Consider the following 27,638-nt stretch of genomic DNA (forward strand, 5'->3'; position numbering starts at 1 on the left):
AAAAGCGTGTGCGAGCAATGAGGCCTGCAAACCTGACTCAGTTACACCTGCTCTGTCAGAATAAATGTGCCAAAATTCACCCAACTTTTTATGGGAAGCTTGTGGAAGGCTACCCGAAACGTTTGACCCAAGTTAAACAATTTAAAGGCAATGCTACCAAATACTCTTTGAGTGTATGTCAAGTTCTAACCCACTGGGAATGTGATGTAAGAAATAAAAGCTGAAATATATCATTCTCTCTACTATTATTCTGACATTCCACATTCTTAAAATAAAGTGGTGATCTTAACTGACCTAAGACAGGGAATTTTTACAAGGATTAAATGTCAGGAATTGTGAAAACTGAGTTTAAATGTATTTGGCTAAGGTGTATGTAAACTTCAGACTTCAACTGTAGGACCTTCATTTGATCACCCTATTGCAGGAGAACTGTCCTGCAATGCAGGAAATGTAAAACATTTAGTGTATTTAAGGTTTAAAATAGTTTCTGACATTTGTAATTTCCACCTTGAAATTTCAGACTTGATTTTCCTTGATGAAAAACGCATCATCCCCTACAAAAATGTAAATGAATTATCATCCCCATTATAATTCACATTTCCTGTTACTGTTGGATTATTTTTCTGCTGTAGTAAACTGGCTCAAATTAAGAATGCTATTGAACATTTCATCAATATCTTGGACACTCACCAATGTGACCACATCTGTATTTAGCAAACCCCTGGGGACAGAGTGAACATCTGGTGACAGTGCTGCTCTATTCTGGAACAAGCAGAACCACCCAGCCCTGTCTATGTAAATCTCAGTTTCACTCCCACAGCTACCAGTCTAGCAGTTGAACAGTTTCACTGCCTGAAATACCTTGGACTGGGCCAGATGTGGAGAGAAGGGGTGGAGATGACTCAATGGATGATTATACCGTCAACCAATTTCAGTCACATTGTGGTGACTATTATAGAAATGATAATCAGCACTGCAAAAATAGCCAGGAATCAAAGTTTATCGATCTAAACTATTTTCCCTAGGTGAACAAGAGGTGAATATTTCTGCTGGAATTTTGATTCCTTTGCATATGCTGCCCTCTACTGTGGTTTTCTGTGACCTTTGTCCTATTTTTTTGTCCCTTTTTCAACCATATTTATCAGAAGCCCGGGCTGTCTATTCAGACATAAGTTAAACGTGACAAACACTAACTGGCACATTGTGTGAGGTGTCAAGACGATGGAATAGGAGGAATCTCATGGCATGGATGTTACCATACGTATGGAAAATATTCCTGGCTTGGTTCGCACAGAGCCTACCTCGCCCCCACCTCACTAGTGGAACACACTAGTTAAATGGCCTTCCAAGGTATGCCCCTCTCCCCTGCCCCTCCCCCCTGATGAATGGTTGTTTTTTTCAAACGACGACTTCATTGCGCAAATGTGTTTAATTAGCGGAAGGGGCTTTAATGAAGCCTGATTGTTGTGTGTGTGTGTGTGTGTGTGTGTGTGTGTGTGTGTGTGTGTGTGTGTGTGTGTGTGTGTGTGTGTGTGTGTGTGTGTGTGTGTGTGTGTGTGTGTTGCAGATGGAGGATGGAGATGACCAATGTTTGAGAGGGATGCACTCATTCTTGCCGGGGACAACGGGTTACCATTTAACAGCACCTGAGAGAAGGAGATATCTTCGGTCCATGAACTGGGAGACTATATTTAGCATTCAGAATCTATTTGGCGCAGATACAGTAGCCTGTTTAATCTCTTCCACGACTAAACACTGTAAACCAATGCTATTTCTGGAAAATATGTATAAAACTTTGGGGTCAGTGCCATTTGCAGCAAACTATCAGAGGGGAAAGTATATGAATGTGTCCAGGAAGCCCAAGATGGAGGATATACCATGATATAGTGGTGGTGCTATGACATCAAACTGAGACCTTCACCTTGGCTATGTTAATGGCAATCAGGCCATTAAACCCATTACCCTTTACAAACTCTTTAGCTCTATTTGGTTTCCCATTGGCTATCAATATCAACTCCGGTCTAATTCCAATTAAAACATTGTTCACAAAATGGCTGAAGCGTATCGCAAGTGTAGAGGGGGTCCAAAAGGGACTGTTGTTGTAATCTCTTTGTAAATTACTCAGATGTTACCAAAAATGGAAGGTAGCATGACAAACTAACTGAAACTATAGCATGCTAGCTAACCAAATACATTGTCAAGTTTATTTTGGTCTCATAATGACAGTGGAGGATGCTGAGGGGAGAACGGCTCATAATAATGGCTGGAATGGAGTTAATGGAATGTTATCATATTTTTGATACCATGCCATTAACTCCATTCCAGCCATTATTATGAGATGGCTCATAATAATGGCTCCCTTCAGCAGCCTCCATTGCATGAAGACAGTTTGGAAGAATTACAACAATCGGCTCAATTTACATTTAAAAGCTAACGATAGCTAATGTCTATGGGAAGGCTAGGGGATATGCCTCTCCTTCGACGCCATATCATTTGTAGCAAAATTTCTGCTGGAACATTTGTCATTCAGCAGACACTCTTACCCAGAGCGACTTACAGTAGTGAATTCATACATTTTCAACTTTTGTTTATTTTTATACTGGAATCAAACACACAACCATGGCGTTGCAAGCACCATTGTCTACCAACTGAGCTACACGGGACTTCTAATTTGCATGGATTTTGCAGGATATTATGGGATTAGTCGGGCTATAGTCAACAAAGCAATTATATAGCCTAATTTAGGACGTGTAACCAGTTGTGTTTCGTTATCTAATACAGTTTATCAGATTCAGAGCACACATCTAGTACATTTCCAGTTGCGTTAGTTTCTATTGCCATCCAATCCCAAGTGCCATAAAGTACAGTAGTCCATACAGGTCCTGGACTGATATTGGTTCATAAAATGGTTGTTGACCACTTGCCTTATCTCAGCAGAATATCATACATGCGAGTGCATGTGTCTTTATTGGGATGATATTCACAAAATACAGGACATACCAGAATAGGGGACTTTCTTGCCGGCTTGTTGATGCTACAAATCAACCAGAGTAGGTACTAAAATCCTGACAAGTGATTCCTCCGCACCGAGAGGGGGGGTGCCTGGGTGGTTTCTGAGTCCTAGCCATCATAAACACCTCTGCCCCTGACCATAGAGCGAGAGGATGCGGCACTCACCATAGTGACATGGAGCTCTGGTGACCACGCAGGTGGAAGGAATCCCCGAAATAAACAGATAAATAAGACAGAAAGAGGGGGGCTGCGGATGCAGATAACACCATGACACAACGTCTCCGTCAACGAGATTTACGGTGAAGTGGGGGTACGGAGGGGGGTGTGTGGGGAAGGTGGGTTAACAGCCAGTAGTAAATAACTGGGGGAGGGTTGCCTCGTAGGGAGAAACAAGGGAGAACGGGAGGAGAGAGAAAAAGAGAAAGAGAGAGAGAAAGAGAGGAAGAGAGAGAGCAAGAAAGGGAGGTAGATAAAGCCTGAACCGGCATCATGAGCTGTGCACTGCCCTACGACTCCTTGCCCGCTCGGCTGAGCCCCAGGCGAGCGGTGGACTGGGAACGTGAGCAGCTAGCGGCGCGGAGGCTCTCCTCTCCCAGGAGGCTGAGCCTCCTCAACCCTTCTACTGGGCTTCGGCGGCACTCGGCACTCCCCGGGTACATGCTCTCGCCCTTCCAGGAGAAGCAACACCAGGAGCACCAGGAGAAGCTGCAACAGCATCTCTCAATATCCCTGTGCTCCGAGGCCTCCATGGCGCCCCCAGCTCCCCGCGTGGGTGGACCCCTGCCCTGCTGCCGGCCAGTGGGCGTCATGCCCCTGCTGCGCCTGGCCCTGCTGGCCTTCAGCTGCCTCTTTTGGGCGTCCGGTCTGGCCATCTTCACCCTGGGCGTGTGGGCCCAGGTATCGCTGGCTGACTACATGCTGCTGTCAGCCAACCGCTACCCCAATGCCCCGCTCATCCTTCTGGCTACTGGGGCCACCGTCACAGCCTGGGGCTTCCTGGGCTGTCTGGGAGTGGCCGCCAACCTACCCTTCGTGCTGCGGGCATACGGCTTCATACAATTGGCGGCACTTATGGCAGGGCTAGCCGCCGGCCTCTCAGGCCTGTTTTACCGCGAGGACATCGCCCTAGGGTTCCGTAGTGGACTGCAGCAGGCAGTGGCGGGCTATGGCGAAGACGAGGGCCGCTCCAATGCTCTGGATAGCCTGCAGCGGGGGCTAGAGTGCTGCGGGGCCGAGGGCTGGCGCGATTGGCTGACCTCTGACTGGGCCAATCAGGACGCAGCATTCTCGCCCATGTGCAACGGCTCCTCTGTGTCTCTACCTGAGAGCTGCTGCGTCCGACGCAAGGGCTGCAGGAACCGACCCCTGCCAGCAGTGGGTAGCGAAGGGGTGGCGGCTGCTGGGATCCATCCCCACGGATGTTTCAGGAAGGTGTTCAGTTTCGTCAATGACAACGTCTTCCACATTGCTGCCACCGTGCTGGGGCTAGCCTTCACCCAGATAGGCGGCATCGCCTTGGCCTGTCTACTAGCTAACCGCCTGCAACCAAGACCCCACCGACCAGTCGCACACTAATAAAGAGAGTGGGCAACCCTGGACCTTGACTAGGGATCCACCCATCGGAGAGTATTACCATTTGGACTGTACAATGCCTCTAATTTCAAATTTCGGATTGTGTGTGGAAGAGGAATATATAGGAAATATAATTTTACTCTGTCTCTGACAGTGTAGTGTCACTACTTTAACCCAACAACGAGGTTAGCTGCTCCTTTTCATATCCACTCACCATCTGTTTCTCCAACCAACAATCCTGAGATATTTACTGTATATACACGGACATCTGTGAAGAGCGACCATTGACATGACTGTAAATATACTGCTTGCTGCTTATGAACATGCCCCTTTAAGAAATGTGAAGACTGAACATTTACATGTGCGAAGATGTGTAGTGAAACAAAGTGTTATTTTATTCTGTGCTATTTTGGCAAGTCATACCAACTAATTTGGTTGTTTCTTGTAAATAATCCGTCAGAGAAATTTAACATTTACTGTTATATTTGAACCGTATGATTGTTATGATCAGACTTGACCATACACTCTTAGAAAAAGGGGTTCCAAAAGGGTTCTTCGGCTGTCCCCATAGGAACATCCTTTTGGGTTCAATGTAGAACTCTCTGTGGAACGGGGTTCTACATGGAACCAAAAAGGGTTCTTCCAAGTGTTCTCTTATAGGAACAGCCGAAGAACCCTTTTAGGTATGACTTTTTTTCTAAGAGTGTACTGACTATACCATTTTCAGTTTGGTGATATTTGTCTTGTATATCAATATTTGACAGTCAGTTGACCATTATGGAAGATGTCTAATGTCCAAATTGCTACAGCAGACACACCCTAGGTCTAGTTCAATGTAAACATTTTTATTAAGTGTTTGTGCAGTTATATTTTTAGATACATACTCATGGGCCATACACTCCCAACATAAATAGTCAGGTTACTCTTTTGAAAAGACCAGATACATGTCTATAATGTGTTTGTGATCATTTACCTCCATTTGGAGTATTATGATGGGAATGTATCATCCTTTTCTGGTCTCGGTTTGCTAAGTTACTGTGACAATAAGACTTTGTTATATTTAGCGCATACATAAATTCAACTACACACCAATTCTGTAGTGGTCCCAAAGCATTGGCATGACACGGATATAGTGCATTGGTTGGGCTGTCACATAAGCATGAAGCAGTACAGGACAGCCTGAAAAATCACCATTAACTCAGTGATTCCTTTTGTACAACTATCGCAATTCCTCACAAGGTGCATTGTTGTTCATCGAACTGCAATAAAAATGGCAATTGACATTGATTTTATATTAAATATGATTGCTAATTATAATCAATGGCATTGAAATAAATCAAAGAGAGGATCATTTCACGGTCAAGTAACTCAGACCTATGGAAGTCTATCATACAAAAAATAACCATCTATACAACCAGGAATTGAAAAGGGATTTTGTAGGTGGGGGAACTGTCTTCAAAATGTCTTGTTTCCCCTAATCATTTGTAATAGACATCTATTCCCATTCTAGGTTGTTTCAACACCCGCCTCCTAATTTATGTCTTGTGTACAGCCCAATGGATCAATACATTCCCTAATGTGATCTCACAATCACCTCTCCCCTCCAATACTCACTGTGCATTTTGATTCTCTTTCTCTTGTAATTGTGTGTGTGTTGTGTTCCAGGTATTATAATTAAGCAATAATGCCCGAGGGGGTGTGGTATATGGCCAATATACCAAGGCTAAGGGCTGTTCTTAATGCACAACGCAACACGGAGGTATATTGGCCATATATCACAAAACCCATGAGGTGCCTTATTGCTATTACAAACTGGTTACCAACGTAATTAGAGCAGTAAAAATACATGTTTTGTCATACCTGTGGTATACGGTCTGATATACCACGGCTGTCAGCCAATTAGCATTCAGGACTCAAACCACCCAGTTTATAATGTGTAACATCTATTCTAATGCGTATCGGTGATGGTGAACCCGACACACAGACATTACCTCATGACTGATGAACAAAAGATCTGTGTCATACCACGTGACAGAGAATGGGTGTACTTCACAGTCGGTTGGTTGACCTTGACACAAACACATGACACAACTGTACTACTCATGTTGATGTGGCCATAATCTGATAAACACAACTCGTGTATATAAAAATACATTCACCGGAAAGTAAATTTCACTAAAATACTCAAAGGAAAGGACGAGGGTGAGTTCTTTACTGTAATGAACTACACTCCAATGACAAAATTATCTAGTGAGTGAATCTTTGAAAACAGATTGTGTGTTGATGTTTCTGCAACTCTTTATAAACCATCTGTAGTGTATATCCTTCATGTATTTTGTGACGGTATACAGTATATGACTTGCTGTTGTACACATTTAAGCTATGGGAATATGCATGATAGTGGCCAGTTGTGCCAAATGCCTATACTGTATTTTTCAAACTAAGTCTTTATGATTAAAATTCCATAGTCATATCCCACCCTTTTGCCCAAAAACGAATCCAGGGAGTCCTTCCCCCAGTTCTTCCTCTTTAAAGATATAAACTGCCAATTTTATTTCCAGCTTCACAGATTGGCAGGCACAGCACTTCCATCTGCATTTTAAAAGCCTTGGATGCTAGCTGGGTTTATTTTATGACCAGGATCCGTGCTGGAAGTGGACGCGAGTGTTAAATCTTCTGCCTAGGGAATGGTCGATTCTGCCTGGGCCTCTCTGGCCAGACACAGTCACAGGGTTGAATTATGGGTACCTGTATGACATCTAATTTCAACCCAAGACAAGGGTGATAAGATCTCCTGCACAAGGAAGCAATAATGTGCCCTGGTCTATATTATTGGCAATTAAAAAGGTTACATTACAAACCACGCACACATAGCTACACGCCCACACACATAGCTACACACCCACACACATAGCTACACACCCACACACATAGCTACACAAACATACACAATGCAACACACACTGAGCTACACACACACACAGCCAGGCATACCTTACTTACACACGTGCACACACACACACACACACACACACTCTTTGAAAGCCCTCTGTAGAACAATACTTTCTTTGAGCATTGTAGCCCACTCCATCGGGCAAATAACATTCCCAATCTGGTTTAACCAAGGCAAATAGACTAGAGGGATGTCACATGACCATAATGACAACCTTCAAGTGTGTCAAATTGAGACTTTAAAGACTTTCTATGTAGGCTGGTTTTGAATAGTGCACTAGTAAACTCACTCACTGTTTTGCACCATGATCCAGTCAGTGTGAGTGTTGTCATAGGCTAAATCTATGAGTGGATTATAGAGCACTTGTTTTGTGCCGGGCATGACTAACTGGCCGACCTAACCTCTGTTTACCACTACAGTGGTCACTGTCGGCATGGACTCGGAGGGCTCTGCATCCTCATCTCTCAAGCGCCTACCTTTCAACAACGTCGCGCTGAAAAAACTTTCCTTCGTTCCAGCATCCGGGAGTTCCTGTGCAGCGAGGCCATGGCCGCTCTGGGCATCCCCACCACCCGTGCCGCCTCTCTGGTGGCATCGGAACTCTATGTCAACAGAGACCCCCTCAACAATGGCCGGCGCCACTCGGAGAGGTGTTCGGTGGTCCTGCGCATCGCCCCCTCCTTCATCAGGTGAACGGTTATTGGTGGTTCCCCTCTTCCTCTCAATTACAATATATGTATCAATGGCCTCCTTTCCTTGTCTCCTTTCCTTCATGATGACCACAGTAGGAAGGTGAATGGAATGGATGGATTTATACAATATTTCTCTCCCTTGTCAAGTTCTCAGTGGTAGAGAGAGGAAGCCATTGAATATGATGATTAGGCCATATTATATTACTGTGATAGCTTTCTTACTGTATGTGGGGTACCAGGGTCATAGGTGAAAGAAAACAAGGAAAATCATTAATTTAACAGCATCGGGATGTAGCTGACCGGCTGACTGACTGGCTGACTGGCTGGACTGGCTGGCTGACTACCTGACTAGCTGACTGACTGACTGGCTGGCTGACTGGCTGGACTGGCTGACTGGCTGACTACCTGACTAGCTGACTGACTGGATGACTGGCTGACTGAAGGACTAGCTGACTGACTGGCTGACTGAAGGACTAGCTGACTGGCCATGAACTCTGCTTTTGGTACTGAATGCTGACTTGCTTGTGCAGGTTCGGGTCCTTTGAGATCTTTCAGTCTCGGGATGAGTTTTCAGGCTGACGGTCCCAGTCCAGGCCGCCACGACATTCGGGCTCAGCTAGTGGACTAAGTCATCGACACCTTTTACCTTGACATCCAACGAAGCCATGGCAACCGCAAAGAGAGGAACACAGCATTTTTCAAAGAGGTGTGGCCTACACTGAAACTTCAGATTCAACGTGAGGTGCCTGTAGCACTATACGACAACTGTACTACCCTTTGTATTTCTACTCATGATAAATATGAGATTGTTACTTATTATCAATATGAACAACGGTACCAGATGGACATTGCTAATATTCAAAAAAGATTCTCTAGCACTGTACATAAACTATACAGGGTGAATACATTTCACCTTAAAGTACACACTGTGACAAAATTACATTTATTTGTAGACCTGCTCTGTGGCGCCCCCTTGTGTTCCCAGGAGACAGTGAGGATGGCTCGTCTGGTGGCCAAGTGGCAATGTGTTGGCTTCTGTCATGGTGTCCTCAACACAGACAACATGAGCATATTGGGATTTACTGTGGATTATGGCCCCTTTGGCTTCATAGACAGGTACATCTGCCTCACTTCCCCTTTCAACAGGAACTTCAAGATGTCCTATTGACATCAAAACATGTTCATTCAGGACATTGTATCACAAGTGCTGTGCGTAACTCACAAAATTACTTATAGGCAAGCTGAATATACAGTATTATTAGGTAGAAAGAACACTGAGTTAAAATGTGTTATTATACATTTTTGCTAACAAAATGCAATTTGTGCAGTTATATACGGTACATAATTGATTAATCATAAGGGCTTATTGGTAAACACTTCATATCTCTTCCCATCTTCCAGATTCGTCCCAGAGTTTGTGTGCAACGCATCGGACCAGCCTTCACCAACACATTCCGCCTGCTGAGTGGCGTGTCCTGCCCTGTGGCGGGGGAGGGGAAGGGGGCCATGGGGGGCCCGGTGGCGGACCTCATCCTGGAGCAGTGTGTCTACCTGGAGGAGCTTAAGGTGACCAACAAGCCCACCATGGAGCCACGGTGAGGGGGGGTACAGTTGTGTGGCCCACCTGGGGTCTAGTCCTCGATCACATGAAACCTAAACATGATCTTTTGGTGATCAGAATTTCCCCATTAGACAGTCATCAGAATAGATTTGATGTCAACTCTGTTTTAATTCACAGTTCACAGGATTGGAAATGCAAGATGTACACATGTAATGCTCTACAACATGCATTGAGGTTAACTTGGAAGGAATTGACTTCAACGATTCTGCCACCAACCAATCCACTGTGATCCCCTCATTTTCATTCACACACAAACCCCAAATGACTGGGCTATACAGTAGGTTAACCTAACAAATGACTGGGCTATACAGTAGGTTAATCCCAAATGACTGGGCAATACAGTAGGTTAACCTAACAAATGACTGGGCTATACAGTAGGTTAACCCCAAATGACTGGGCTATACAGTAGGCAAACCCCAAATGACTGGGCTATACAGTAGGCGAACCCCAAATGACTGGACTATGCAGTAGGCAAACCCCAAATGACTGAGCTGTACAGTAGGCAACCCCAAATGACTGGGCTATGCAGTAGGCAAACCCCAAATGACTGGGCTATACAGTAGGCGAACCCCAAATGACCGGGCTGTGCAGTAGGCAAACCCCAAATGACTGAGCTGTACAGTAGGCAAACCCCAAATGACTGGGCTATGCAGTAGGCAAACCACAAATGACTGGGCTATACAGTAGGTTAACCCCAAATGACTGGGCTATACAGTAGGATAACCCAAATGACTGGGCTATACAGTAGGCAAACCCCAAATGACTGGGCTATACAGTAGGTTAACCCCAAATGACTGGGCTATACAGTAGGTTAACCTAACAAATGACTGGGCTATACAGTAGACAAACCCCAAATGACTGGGCTATACAGTAGATTAACCCCAAATGACTGGGCTATACAGTAGGCAAACCCCAAATGACTGGGCTATACAGTAGGTTAACCCCAAATGACTGGGCTATACAGTAGGTTAACCCCAAATAACTGGGCAACAGTAGGTTAACCTAACAAATGACTTGGCTATACAGTAGGTTAACCTAACAAATGACTGGGCTATACAATAGGTTAACCCCAAATGACTGGGCTATACAGTAGGTTAACCCCAAATGACTTGGCTATACAGTAGGATAACCCAAAAGACTGGGCTATACAGTAGGCAAACCCCAAATGACTGGGCTATACAGTAGGTTAACCCCAAATGACTGGGCTATACAGTAGGTTAACCTAACAAATGACCGTGCTATACAGTAGGTTAACCTAACAAATGACTGGGCTATACAGTAAGCAAACCCCAAATGACTTGGCTATACAGCAGGCAAACCCCAAATGACTGGGCTATACAGTAGGTTAACCCAAATGACTGGGCTATACAGTAGGTTAACCCCAAATGACTGGGCTATACAGTAGGTTAACCCCAAATGACTGGGCTATACAGTAGGTTAACCTAACAAATGACTGGGCTATACAGTAGGGTAACCTAACAAATGACTTGGCTATACAGTAGGCAAACCCCAAATGACTGGGCTATACAGTAGGTTAACCTAACAAGTGACTGGGCTATACAGTAGGTTAACCTAACAAATGACTGGGCTATACAGTAGGCAAACCCCAAATGACTGGGCTATACAGTAGACAAACCCCAAATGACTGGGCTATACAGTAGGTTAACCTAACAAATGACTGGGCTATACAGTAGGTTAACCCCAAATAACTGGGCTATACAGTAGGTTAACCCCAAATGACTGGGCTATACAGTAGGTTAACCTAACAAATGACTGGGCTATACAGTAGGTTAACCTAACAAATGACTTGGCTATACAGTAGGCAAACCCCAAATGACCTGGCTATACAGTAGGTTAACCTAACAAATGACTGGGCTATACAGTAGGTTAACCTAACAAATGACTGGGCTATACAGTAGGTTAGCCCCAAATGACTGGGCTATACAGTAGGCAAACCCCCAATGACTGGGTTATGCAGTAGGCAAACCCCATATGACTGGGTGTCACAGTAGGCAAACCCCAAATGACTGGGCTATACAGTAGGTTAACCTAACAAATGACTGGGCTATACAGTAGACAAACCCCAAATGACTGGGCTATACAGTAGGTTAACCTAACAAATGACTGGGCTATACAGTAGACAAACCCCAAATGACTGGGCTATACAGTAGGTTAACCTAACAAATGACTGGGCTATACAGTAGGTTAACCCCAAATGACTGGGCTATACAGTAGGTTAACCCCAAATGAATTGGCTATACAGTAGGTTAACCCCAAATGACTGGGCTATACAGTAGGAAAACCCAAATGACTGGGCTATACAGTAGGCAAACCCCAAATGACTGGGCTATACAGTAGGTTAACCTAACAAATGACTGGGCTATACAGTAGGTTAACCTAACAAATGACTGGGCTATACAGTAGGTTAACCCCAAATGACTGGGCTATACAGTAGGATAACCCAAATAACTGGGCTATACAGTAGGCAAACCCCAAATGACTGGGCTATACAGTAGGTTAACCCCAAATGACTGGGCTATACAGTAGGTTAACCTAACAAATGACCGTGCTATACAGTAGGTTAACCTAACAAATGACTGGGCTATACAGTAAGCAAACCCCAAATGACTTGGCTATACAGCAGGCAAACCCCAAATGACTGGGCTATACAGTAGGTTAACCCAAATGACTGGGCTATACAGTAGGTTAACCCCAAATGACTGGGCTATACAGTAGGTTAACCTAACAAATGACTGGGCTATACAGTAGGTTAACCTAACAAATGACTTGGCTATGCAGTAGGCAAACACCAAATGACTGGGCTATACAGTAGGATAACCCAAATGACTGGGCTATACAGTAGGTTAACCCCAAATGACTGGGCTATACAGTAGGTTAACCTAACAAATGACTGGGCTATACAGTAGGTTAACCTAACAAATGACTTGGCTATGCAGTAGGCAAACACCAAATGACTGGGCTATACAGTAGGATAACCCCAAATGACTGGGCTATACAGTAGGTTAACCCCAAATGACTGGGCTATACAGTAGGATAACCCAAATAACTGGGCTATACAGTAGGCAAACCCCAAATGACTGGGCTATACAGAAGGTTAACCCCAAATGACTGGGCTATACAGTAGGTTAACCTAACAAATGACCGTGCTATACAGTAGGTTAACCTAACAAATGACTGGGCTATACAGTAAGCAAACCCCAAATGACTTGGCTATACAGCAGGCAAACCCCAAATGACTGGGTTATGCAGTAGGCAAACCCAAATGACTGGGCTATACAGTAGGTTAACCCCAAATGACTGGGCTATACAGTAGGTTAACCTAACAAATGACTTGGCTATACAATAGGCAAACCCCAAATGACTGGGCTATACAGTAGGATAACCCAAATGACTGGGCTATACAGTAGGTTAACCCCAAATGACTGGGCTATACAGTAGGTTAACCTAACAAATGACTGGGGTATACAGTAGGTTAACCTAACAAATGACTGGGCTATACAGTAGGTTAACTTGGAAGGAATTGACTTCAACGATTCTGCCACCAACCAATCCACTGTGATCCCCTCATTTTCATTCACACACAAACCCCAAATGACTGGGCTATACAGTAGGTTAACCCCAAATGACTGGGCTATACAGTAGGTTAACCTAACAAATGACTGGGCTATACAGTAGGTTAACCCCAAATGACTGGGCTATACAGTAGGCAAACCCCAAATGACTGGGCTATACAGTAGGCGAACCCCAAATGACTGGGCTATGCAGTAGGCAAACCCCAAATGACTGAGCTGTACAGTAGGCAAACCCCAAATGACTGGGCTATGCAGTAGGCAAACCCCAAATGACTGGGCTATACAGTAGGCGAACCCCAAATGACTGGGCTATGCAGTAGGCAAACCCCAAATGACTGAACTGTACAGTAGGCAAACCCCAAATGACTGGGCTATGCAGTAGGCGAACCACAAAATGACTGGGCTATACAGTAGGTTAACCCCAAATGACTGGGCTATACAGTAGGATAACCCAAATGACTGGGCTATACAGTAGGCAAACCCCAAATGACTGGGCTATACAGTAGGTTAACCTAACAAATGACTGGGCTATACAGTAGGTTAACCCCAAATGACTGGGCTATACAGTAGGTTAACCTAACAAATTACTGGGCTATACAGTAGGTTAACCCCAAATGACTGGGCTATACAGTAGGCAAACCCCCAATGACTGGGTTATGCAGTAGGCAAACCCCATATGACTGGGCTATACAGTAGGTTAACCTAAATAATGACTGGGCTATACAGTAGACAAACCCCAAATGAATGGGCTATACAGTAGGTTAACCTAACAAATGACTGGGCTATACAGTAGACAAACCCCAAATGACTGGGCTATACAGTAGGTTAACCTAACAAATGACTGGGCTATACAGTAGGTTAACCCCAAATGACTGGGCTATACAGTAGGTTAACCCCAAATGACTGGGCTATACAGTAGGTTAACCCCAAATGACTGGGCTATACAGTAGGATAACCCAAATGACTGGGCTATACAGTAGGCAAACCCCAAATGACTGGGCTATACAGTAGGTTAACCTAAGAAATGACTTGGCTATACCGTACGTTAACCTAACAAATGACTTGGCTATACAGTAGGCAAACCCCAAATGACTGGGCTATACAGTAGGTTAACCCCAAATGACTGGGCTATACAGTAGGTTAACCTAACAAATGACTGGGCTATACAGTAGGTTAACCTAACAAATGACTGGGCTATACAGTAGCTTAACTTGGAAGGAATTGACTTCAACGATTCTGCCACCAACCAATCCACTGTGATCCCCTCATTTTCATTCACACACAAACCCCAAATGACTGGGCTATACAGTAGGTTAACCCCAAATGACTGGGCTATACAGTAGGTTAACCTAACAAATGACTGGGCTATACAGTAGGTTAACCCCAAATGACTGGGCTATACAGTAGGCAAACCCCAAATGACTGGGCTATACAGTAGGCGAACCCCAAATGACTGGGCTATGCAGTAGGCAAACCCCAAATGACTGAGCTGTACAGTAGGCAAACCCCAAATGACTGGGCTATGCAGTAGGCAAACCCCAAATGACTGGGCTATACAGTAGGCGAACCCCAAATGACTGGGCTATGCAGTAGGCAAACCCCAAATGACTGAACTGTACAGTAGGCAAACCCCAAATGACTGGGCTATGCAGTAGGCGAACCACAAATGACTGGGCTATACAGTAGGTTAACCCCAAATGACTGGGCTATACAGTAGGATAACCCAAATGACTGGGCTATACAGTAGGCAAACCCCAAATGACTGGGCTATACAGTAGGGTAACCTAACAAATGACTGGGCTATACAGTAGGTTAACCCCAAATGACTGGGCTATACAGTAGGTTAACCTAACAAATTACTGGGCTATACAGTAGGTTAACCCCAAATGACTGGGCTATACAGTAGGCAAACCCCCAATGACTGGGTTATGCAGTAGGCAAAACCCATATGACTGGGCGTCAGAGTAGGCAAACCCCAAATGACTGGGCTATACAGTAGGTTAACCTAAATAATGACTGGGCTATACAGTAGACAAACCCCAAATGACTGGGCTATACAGTAGGTTAACCTAACAAATGAATGGGCTATACAGTAGACAAACCCCAAATGACTGGGCTATACAGTAGATTAACCTAACAAATGACTGGGCTATACAGTAGGTTAACCCCAAATGACTGGGCTATACAGTAGGTTAACCCCAAATGACTGGGCTATACAGTAGGTTAACCCCAAATGACTGGGCTATACAGTAGGATAACCCAAATGACTGGGCTATACAGTAGGCAAACCCCAAATGACTGGGCTATACAGTAGGTTAACCTAACAAATGACTTGGCTATACCGTAGGTTAACCTAACAAATGACTTGGCTATACAGTAGGCAAACCCCAAATGACTGGGCTATACAGTAGGTTAACCTAACAAATGACTGGGCTATACAGTAGGTTAACCTAACAAATGACTGGGCTATACAGTAGGTTAACCCCAAATGACTGGGCTATATAGTAGGCAAACCCCCAATGACTGGGTTATGCAGTAGGCAAACCCCATATGACTGGGCGTCACAGTAGAATAACCCCAAATGACTGGGCTATACAGTAGGTTAACCTAACAAATACTTGGGCTATACAGTAGACAAACCCCAAATGACTGGGCTATACAGTAGGTTAACCTAACAAATGACTGGGCTATACAGTAGACAAACCCCAAATGACTGGGCTATACAGTAGGTTAACCTAACAAATGACTGGGCTATACAGTAGGTTAACCCCAAATGACTGGGCTATACAGTAGGTTAACCCCAAATGACTGGGCTATACAGTAGGTTAACCCCAAATGACTGGGCTATACAGTAGGATAACCCAAATGACTGGGCTATACAGTAGGCAAACCCCAAATGACTGGGCTATACAGTAGGTTAACCTAACAAATGACTGGGCTATACAGTAGGTTAACCTAACAAATGACTGGGCTATACAGTAGGTTAACCCCAAATGACTGGGCTATACAGTAGGATAACCCAAATAACTGGGCTAAACAGTAGGCAAACCACAAATGACTGGGCTATACAGTAGGTTAACCCCAAATGACTGGGCTATACAGTAGGTTAACCTAACAAATGACCGTGCTATACAGTAGGTTAACCTAACAAATGACTGGGCTATACAGTAAGCAAACCCCAAATGACTGGGCTATACAGTAGGTTAACCCCAAATGACTGGGCTATACAGTAGGTTAACCTAACAAATGACTGGGCTATACAGTAGGTTAACCTAACAAATGACTTGGCTATGCAGTAGGCAAACACCAAATGACTGGGCTATACAGTAGGATAACCCCAAATGACTGGGCTATACAGTAGGTTAACCCCAAATGACTCGGCTATACAGTAGGATAACCCAAATAACTGGGCTATACAGTAGGCAAACCCCAAATGACTTGGCTATACAGTAGGATAACCCAAATGACTGGGATATACAGTAGGTTAACCCCAAATGACTGGGCTATACAGTAGGATAACCCAAATAACTGGGCTATACAGTAGGCAAACCCCAAATGACTGGGCTATACAGTAGGTTAACCCCAAATGACTGGGCTATACAGTAGGTTAACCTAACAAATGACCGTGCTATACAGTAGGTTAACCTAACAAATGACTGGGCTATACAGTAAGATAACCCCAAATGACTTGGCTATACAGCAGGCAAACCCCAAATGACTGGGCTATACAGTAGGTTAACCTAACAAATGACTGGGCTATACAGTAGGTTAACCTAACAAATGACTTGGCTATACAGTAGGCAAACCCCAAATGACTGGGCTATACAGTAGGATAACCCAAATGACTGGGCTATACAGTACGTTAACCCCAAATGACTGGGCTATACAGTAGGTTAACCTAACAAATGACTGGGCTATACAGTAGGTTAACCTAACAAATGACTGGGCTATACAGTAGGTTAACTTGGAAATAATTGACTTCAACGATTCTGCCACCAACCAATCCACTGTGATCCCCTCATTTTCATTCACACACAAACCCCAAATGACTGGGCTATACAGTAGGTTAACCCCAAATGACTGGGCTATACAGTAGGTTAACCCAACAAATGACTGGGCTATACAGTAGGTTAACCCCAAATGACTGGGCTATACAGTAGGCAAACCCCAAATGACTGGGCTATACAGTAGGCGAACCCCAAATGACTGGGCTTTGCAGTAGGCAATCCCCAAATGACTGAGCTGTACAGTAGGCAAACCCCAAATGACTGGGCTATGCAGTAGGCAAACCCCAAATGACTGGGCTATACAGTAGGCGAACCCCAAATGACTGGGCTATGCAGTAGGCAAACCCCAAATGACTGAGCTGTACAGTAGGCAAACCCCAAATGACTGGGCTATGCAGTACGCGAACCACAAATGACTGGGCTATACAGTAGGTTAACCCCAAATGACTGGGCTATACAGTAGGATAAACCAAATGACTGGGCTATACAGTAGGCAAACCCCAAATGACTGGGCTATACAGTAGGATAACCCCAAATGACTGGGCTATACAGTAGGTTAACCCCAAATGACTGGGCTATACAGTAGGATAACCCAAATAACTGGGCTATACAGTAGGCAAACCCCAAATGACTGGGCTATACAGTAGGATAACCCAAATGACTGGGATATACAGTAGGTTAACCCCAAATGACTGGGCTATACAGTAGGATAACCCAAATAACTGGGCTATACAGTAGGCAAACCCCAAATGACTGGGCTATACAGTAGGTTAACCCCAAATGACTGGGCTATACAGTAGGTTAACCTAACAAATGACCGTGCTATACAGTAGGTTAACCTAACAAATGACTGGGCTATACAGTAAGATAACCCCAAATGACTTGGCTATACAGCAGGCAAACCCCAAATGACTGGGCTATACATTAGGTTAACCTAACAAATGACTGGGCGATACAGTAGGTTAACCTAACAAATGACTTGGCTATACAGTAGGCAAACCCCAAATGACTGGGCTATACAGTAGGATAACCCAAATGACTGGGCTATACAGTAGGTTAACCCCAAATGACTGGGCTATACAGTAGGTTAACCTAACAAATGACTGGGCTATACAGTAGGTTAACCTAACAAATGACTGGGCTATACAGTAGGTTAACTTGGAAGTAATTGACTTCAACGATTCTGCCACCAACCAATCCACTGTGATCCCCTCATTTTCATTCACACACAAACCCCAAATGACTGGGCTATACAGTAGGTTAACCCCAAATGACTGGGCTATACAGTAGGTTAACCCAACAAATGACTGGGCTATACAGTAGGTTAACCCCAAATGACTGGGCTATACAGTAGGCAAACCCCAAATGACTGGGCTATACAGTAGGCGAACCCCAAATGACTGGGCTATGCAGTAGGCAAACCCCAAATGACTGAGCTGTACAGTAGGCAAACCCCAAATGACTGGGCTATGCAGTAGGCAAACCCCAAATGACTGGGCTATACAGTAGGCGAACCCCAAATGACTGGGCTATGCAGTAGGCAAACCCCAAATGACTGAGCTGTACAGTAGGCAAACCCCAAATGACTGGGCTATGCAGTAGCCGAACCACAAATGACTGGGCTATACATTAGGTTAACCCCAAATGACTGGGCTATACAGTAGGATAACCCAAATGACTGGGCTATACAGTAGGCAAACCCCAAATGACTGGGCTATACAGTAGGTTAACCTAACAAATGACTGGGCTATACAGTAGGTTAACCCCAAATGACTGGGCTATACAGTAGGTTAACCTAACAAATGACTGGGCTATACAGTAGGTTAACCCCAAATGACTGGGCTATACAGTAGGCAAACCCCCAATGACTGGGTTATGCAGTAGGCAAACCCCATATGACTGGGCGTCACAGTAGGCAAACCCCAAATGACTGGGCTATACAGTAGGTTAACCTAACAAATGACTGGGCTATACAGTAGACAAAACCCAAATGACTGGGCTATACAGTAGGTTAACCTAACAAATGACTGGGCTATACAGTAGGTTAACCTAACAAATGACTGGGCTATACAGTAGGTTAACCTAACAAATGACTGGGCTATACAGTAGACAAACCCCAAATGACTGGGCTATACAGTAGGTTAACCTAACAAATGACTGGGCTATACAGTAGGTTAACCCCAAATGACTGGGCTATACAGTAGGCAAACCCCAAATGACTGGGCTATACAGTAGGTTAACCTAACAAATGACTGGGCTATACAGTAGGTTAACCCCAAATGACTGGGCTATACAGTAGGATAACCCAAATAACTGGGCTATACAGTAGGCAAACCCCAAATGACTGTGCTATACAGTAGGTTAACCCCAAATGACTGGGCTATACAGTAGGTTAACCTAACAAATGACCCGGCTATACAGTAGGTTAACCTAACAAATGACTGGGCTATACAGTAGGCAAACCCCAAATGACTTGGCTATACAGCAGGCAAACCCCAAATGACTGGGCTATACAGTAGGTTAACCTAACAAATGACTGGGCTATACAGTAGGTTAACCTAACAAATGACTGGGCTATACAGTAGGTTAACCTAACAAATGACTTGGCTATACAGTAGGCAAACACCAAATGACTGGGCTATACAGTAGGATAACCCAAATGACTGGGCTATACAGTAGGTTAACCCCAAATGACTGGGCTATACAGTAGGTTAACCCCAAATGACTGGGCTATACAGTCGGTTAACCCCAAATGACTGGGCTATACAGTAGGTTGACCCCAAATGACTGGGCTATACAGTAGACAAACCCCAAATGACTGGGCTATACAGTAGGTTAACCTAACAAATGACTGGGCTATACAGTAGGTTAACCTAACAAATGACTGGGCTATACAGTAGGTTAACCTAACAAATGACTTGGCTATACAGTAGGTTAACCCCAAATGACTGGGCTATACAGTAGGTTAACCCCAAATGACTGGGCTATACAGTAGGTTAACCCCAAATGACTGGGCTATACAGTCGGTTAACCCCAAATGACTGGGCTATACAGTAGGTTGACCCCAAATGACTGGGCTATACAGTAGGCAAACCCCAAATGACTGGGCTATACAGTAGGTTAACCTAACAAATGACTGGTCTATACAGTAGGTTAACCCCAAATGACTGGGTTATACAGTAGGCAAACCCCAAATGACTGGGCTATACAGTAGGTTAACCCCAAATGACTGGGCTATACAGTAGGTTAACCTAACAAATGACTGGGCTATACAGTAGGTTAACCTAACAAATGACTGGGCTATAAAGTAGGTTAACCTAACAAATGACTGGGCTATACAGTAAGCAAACCCCAAATGACTGGGCTATACAGCAGGCAAACCCCAAATGACTGGGCTTTACAGTAGGTTAACCTAACAAATGACTGGGCTATACAGTAGGTTAACCTAACAAATGACTTGGCTATACAGTAGGCAAACCCCAAATGACTGGGCTATACAGTAGGTTAACCCCAAATGACTGGGCTATACAGTAGGTTAACCTAACAAATGACTGGGCTATACAGTAGGTTAACCTAACAAATGACTTGGCTATACAGTAGGCAAACCCCAAATGACTGGGCTATACAGTAGGTTAACCTAACAAATGACTGGGCTATACAGTAGGCAAACACCAAATGACTGGGCTATACAGTAGGTTAACCTAACAAATGACTGGGCTATACAGTAGGCAAACACCAAATGACTGGGCTATACAGTAGGCAAACCCCAAATGACTGGGCTATACAGTAGGCAAACACCAAATGACTGGGCTATACAGTAGGCAAACCCCAAATGACTGGGCTATACAGTAGATTAACCTAACAAATGACTGGGCTATACAGTAGGTTAACCCCAAATGACTGGGCTATACAGTAGGTTAACCCCAAATGACTGGGCTATACAGTAGGTTAACCCCAAATGACTGGGCTATACAGTAGGATAACCCAAATGACTGGGCTATACAGTAGGCAAACCCCAAATGACTGGGCTATACAGTAGATTAACCTAACAAATGACTTGGCTATACCGTAGGTTAACCTAACAAATGACTTGGCTATACAGTAGGCAAACCCCAAATGACTGGGCTATACAGTAGGTTAACCTAACAAATGACTGGGCTATACAGTAGGTTAACCTAACAAATGACTGGGCTATACAGTAGGTTAACCCCAAATGACTGGGCTATACAGTAGGCAAACCCCCAATGACTGGGTTATGCAGTAGGCAAACCCCATATGACTGGGCGTCACAGTAGAATAACCCCAAATGACTGGGCTATACAGTAGGTTAACCTAACAAATGACTGGGCTATACAGTAGACAAACCCCAAATGACTGGGCTATACAGTAGGTTAACCTAACAAATGACTGGGCTATACAGTAGACAAACCCCAAATGACTGGGCTATACAGTAGGTTAACCTAACAAATGACTGGGCTATACAGTAGGTTAACCCCAAATGACTGGGCTATACAGTAGGTTAACCCCAAATGACTGGGCTATACAGTAGGTTAACCCCAAATGACTGGGCTATACAGTAGGATAACCCAAATGACTGGGCTATACAGTAGGCAAACCCCAAATGACTGGGCTATACAGTAGGTTAACCTAACAAATGACTGGGCTATACAGTAGGTTAACCTAACAAATGACTGGGTTATACAGTAGGTTAACCCCAAATGACTGGGCTATACAGTAGGATAACCCAAATAACTGGGCTAAACAGTAGGCAAACCACAAATGACTGGGCTATACAGTAGGTTACCCCAAATGACTGGGCTATACAGTAGGTTAACCTAACAAATGACCGTGCTATACAGTAGGTTAACCTAACAAATGACTGGGCTATACAGTAAGCAAACCCCAAATGACTGGGCTATACAGTAGGCAAACCCCAAATGACTGGGCTATACAGTAGGCGAACCCCAAATGACTGGGCTATGCAGTAGGCAAACCCCAAATGACTGGGCTATACAGTAGGCGAACCCCAAATGACTGGGCTTTGCAGTAGGCAAACCCCAAATGACTGAGCTGTACAGTAGGCAAACCCCAAATGACTGGGCTATGCAGTAGGCAAACCCCAAATGACTGGGCTATACAGTAGGCGAACCCCAAATGACTGGGCTATGCAGTAGGCAAACCCCAAATGACTGAGCTGTACAGTAGGCAAACCCCAAATGACTGGGCTATGCAGTAGGCGAACCACAAATGACTGGGCTATACAGTAGGTTAACCCCAAATGACTGGGCTATACAGTAGGATAACCCAAATGACTGGGCTATACAGTAGGCAAACCCCAAATGACTGGGCTATACAGTAGGATAACCCCAAATGACTGGGCTATACAGTAGGTTAACCCCAAATGACTGGGCTATACAGTAGGATAACCCAAATAACTGGGCTATACAGTAGGCAAACCCCAAATGACTGGGCTATACAGTAGGATAACCCAAATGACTGGGATATACAGTAGGTTAACCCCAAATGACTGGGCTATACAGTAGGATAACCCAAATAACTGGGCTATACAGTAGGCAAACCCCAAATGACTGGGCTATACAGTAGGTTAACCCCAAATGACTGGGCTATACAGTAGGTTAACCTAACAAATGACCGTGCTATACAGTAGGCAAACCCCAAATGACTGGGCTATACAGTAGATTAACCTAACAAATGACTTGGCTATACCGTAGGTTAACCTAACAAATGACTTGGCTATACAGTAGGCAAACCCCAAATGACTGGGCTATACAGTAGGTTAACCTAACAAATGACTGGGCTATACAGTAGGTTAACCTAACAAATGACTGGGCTATACAGTAGGTTAACCCCAAATGACTGGGCTATACAGTAGGCAAACCCCCAATGACTGGGTTATGCAGTAGGCAAACCCCATATGACTGGGCGTCACAGTAGAATAACCCCAAATGACTGGGCTATACAGTAGGTTAACCTAACAAATGACTGGGCTATACAGTAGACAAACCCCAAATGACTGGGCTATACAGTAGGTTAACCTAACAAATGACTGGGCTATACAGTAGACAAACCCCAAATGACTGGGCTATACAGTAGGTTAACCTAACAAATGACTGGGCTATACAGTAGGTTAACCCCAAATGACTGGGCTATACAGTAGGTTAACCCCAAATGACTGGGCTATACAGTAGGTTAACCCCAAATGACTGGGCTATACAGTAGGATAACCCAAATGACTGGGCTATACAGTAGGCAAACCCCAAATGACTGGGCTATACAGTAGGTTAACCTAACAAATGACTGGGCTATACAGTAGGTTAACCTAACAAATGACTGGGCTATACAGTAGGTTAACCCCAAATGACTGGGCTATACAGTAGGATAACCCAAATAACTGGGCTAAACAGTAGGCAAACCACAAATGACTGGGCTATACAGTAGGTTACCCCAAATGACTGGGCTATACAGTAGGTTAACCTAACAAATGACCGTGCTATACAGTAGGTTAACCTAACAAATGACTGGGCTATACAGTAAGCAAACCCCAAATGACTTGGCTATACAGCAGGCAAACCCCAAAGGACTGGGCTATACAGTAGGTTAACCCAAATTACTGGGCTATACAGTAGGTTAACCCCAAATGACTGGGCTATACAGTAGGTTAACCTAACAAATGACTGGGCTATACAGTAGGTTAACCTAACAAATGACTTGGCTATGCAGTAGGCAAACACCAAATGACTGGGCTATACAGTAGGATAACCCCAAATGACTGGGCTATACAGTAGGTTAACCCCAAATGACTGGGCTATACAGTAGGATAACCCAAATAACTGGGCTATACAGTAGGCAAACCCCAAATGACTGGGCTATACAGTAGGATAACCCAAATGACTGGGATATACAGTAGGTTAACCCCAAATGACTGGGCTATACAGTAGGATAACCCAAATAACTGGGCTATACAGTAGGCAAACCCCAAATGACTGGGCTATACAGTAGGTTAACCCCAAATGACTGGGCTATACAGTAGGTTAACCTAACAAATGACCGTGCTATACAGTAGGTTAACCTAACAAATGACTGGGCTATACAGTAAGATAACCCCAAATGACTTGGCTATACAGCAGGCAAACCCCAAATGACTGGGCTATACAGTAGGTTAACCTAACAAATGACTGGGCTATACAGTAGGTTAACCTAACAAATGACTTGGCTATACAGTAGGCAAACCCCAAATGACTGGGCTATACAGTAGGATAACCCAAATGACTGGGCTATACAGTACGTTAACCCCAAATGACAGGGCTATACAGTAGGTTAACCTAACAAATGACTGGGCTATACAGTAGGTTAACCTAACAAATGACTGGGCTATACAGTAGGTTAACTTGGAAATAATTGACTTCAACGATTCTGCCACCAACCAATCCACTGTGATCCCCTCATTTTCATTCACACACAAACCCCAAATGACTGGGCTATACAGTAGGTTAACCCCAAATGACTGGGCTATACAGTAGGTTAACCCAACAAATGACTGGGCTATACAGTAGGTTAACCCCAAATGACTGGGTTATACAGTAGGCAAACCCCAAATGACTGGGCTATACAGTAGGCGAACCCCAAATGACTGGGCTTTGCAGTAGGCAAACCCCAAATGACTGAGCTGTACAGTAGGCAAACCCCAAATGACTGGGCTATGCAGTAGGCAAACCCCAAATGACTGGGCTATACAGTAGGCGAACCCCAAATGACTGGGCTATGCAGTAGGCAAACCCCAAATGACTGAGCTGTACAGTAGGCAAACCCCAAATGACTGGGCTATGCAGTAGGCGAACCACAAATGACTGGGCTATACAGTAGGTTAACCCCAAATGACTGGGCTATACAGTAGGATAACCCAAATGACTGGGCTATACAGTAGGCAAACCCCAAATGACTGGGCTATACAGTAGGATAACCCCAAATGACTGGGCAATACAGTAGGTTAACCCCAAATGACTGGGCTATACAGTAGGATAACCCAAATAACTGGGCTATACAGTAGGCAAACCCCAAATGACTGGGCTATACAGTAGGATAACCCAAATGACTGGGATATACAGTAGGTTAACCCCAAATGACTGGGCTATACAGTAGGATAACCCAAATAACTGGGCTATACAGTAGGCAAACCCCAAATGACTGGGCTATACAGTAGGTTAACCCCAAATGACTGGGCTATACAGTAGGTTAACCTAACAAATGACCGTGCTATACAGTAGGTTAACCTAACAAATGACTGGGCTATACAGTAAGATAACCCCAAATGACTTGGCTATACAGCAGGCAAACCCCAAATGACTGGGCTATACAGTAGGTTAACCTAACAAATGACTGGGCGATACAGTAGGTTAACCTAACAAATGACTTGGCTATACAGTAGGCAAACCCCATATGACTGGGCTATACAGTAGGATAACCCAAATGACTGGGCTATACAGTAGGTTAACCCCGAATGACTGGGCTATACAGAAGGTTAACCTAACAAATGACTGGGCTATACAGTAGGTTAACCTAACAAATGACTGGGCTATACAGTAGGTTAACTTGGAAGTAATTGACTTCAACGATTCTGCCACCAACCAATCCACTGTGATCCCCTCATTTTCATTCACACACAAACCCCAAATGACTGGGCTATACAGTAGGTTAACCCCAAATGACTGGGCTATACAGTAGGTTAACCCAACAAATGACTGGGCTATACAGTAGGTTAACCCCAAATGACTGGGCTATACAGTAGGCAAACCCCAAATGACTGGGCTATACAGTAGGCGAACCCCAAATGACTGGGCTATGCAGTAGGCAAACCCCAAATGACTGGGCTATACAGTAGGCGAACCCCAAATGACTGGGCTTTGCAGTAGGCAAACCCCAAATGACTGAGCTGTACAGTAGGCAAACCCCAAATGACTGGGCTATGCAGTAGGCAAACCCCAAATGACTGGGCTATACAGTAGGCGAACCCCAAATGACTGGGCTATGCAGTAGGCAAACCCCAAATGACTGAGCTGTACAGTAGGCAAACCCCAAATGACTGGGCTATGCAGTAGGCGAACCACAAATGACTGGGCTATACAGTAGGTTAACCCCAAATGACTGGGCTATACAGTAGGATAACCCAAATGACTGGGCTATACAGTAGGCAAACCCCAAATGACTGGGCTATACAGTAGGATAACCCCAAATGACTGGGCTATACAGTAGGTTAACCCCAAATGACTGGGCTATACAGTAGGATAACCCAAATAACTGGGCTATACAGTAGGCAAACCCCAAATGACTGGGCTATACAGTAGGATAACCCAAATGACTGGGATATACAGTAGGTTAACCCCAAATGACTGGGCTATACAGTAGGATAACCCAAATAACTGGGCTATACAGTAGGCAAACCCCAAATGACTGGGCTATACAGTAGGTTAACCCCAAATGACTGGGCTATACAGTAGGTTAACCTAACAAATGACCGTGCTATACAGTAGGTTAACCTAACAAAGGACTGGGCTATACAGTAAGATAACCCCAAATGACTTGGCTATACAGCAGGCAAACCCCAAATGACTGGGCTATACAGTAGGTTAACCTAACAAATGACTGGGCGATACAGTAGGTTAACCTAACAAATGACTTGGCTATACAGTAGGCAAACCCCATATGACTGGGCTATACAGTAGGATAACCCAAATGACTGGGCTATACAGTAGGTTAACCCCGAATGACTGGGCTATACAGTAGGTTAACCTAACAAATGACTGGGCTATACAGTAGGTTAACCTAACAAATGACTGGGCTATACAGTAGGTTACTTGGAAGTAATTGACTTCAACGATTCTGCCACCAACCAATCCACTGTGATCCCCTCATTTTCATTCACACACAAACCCCAAATGACTGGGCTATACAGTAGGTTAACCCCAAATGACTGGGCTATACAGTAGGTTAACCCAACAAATGACTGGGCTATACAGTAGGTTAACCCCAAATGACTGGGCTATACAGTAGGCAAACCCCAAATGACTGGGCTATACAGTAGGCGAACCCCAAATGACTGGGCTATGCAGTAGGCAAACCCCAAATGACTGAGCTGTACAGTAGGCAAACCCCAAATGACTGGGCTATGCA

At 44.5% G+C, this 27,638-nt stretch overlaps 1 pseudogene; it reads left to right on the top strand.

Annotated features, from left to right (window-relative positions):
- Positions 1-7,924: 7,924 nt before the first annotated feature.
- The window catches only part of LOC145861335 (protein adenylyltransferase SelO-1, mitochondrial-like), a 37,672-nt pseudogene continuing 17,958 nt past the window's right edge, over positions 7,925-27,638 (top strand).

The sequence above is a fragment of the Salmo salar genome, chromosome 17, assembly GCF_965601325.2.
Source record: "Salmo salar chromosome 17, fSalSal1, whole genome shotgun sequence".
NCBI lineage: Eukaryota > Metazoa > Chordata > Actinopteri > Salmoniformes > Salmonidae > Salmo > Salmo salar.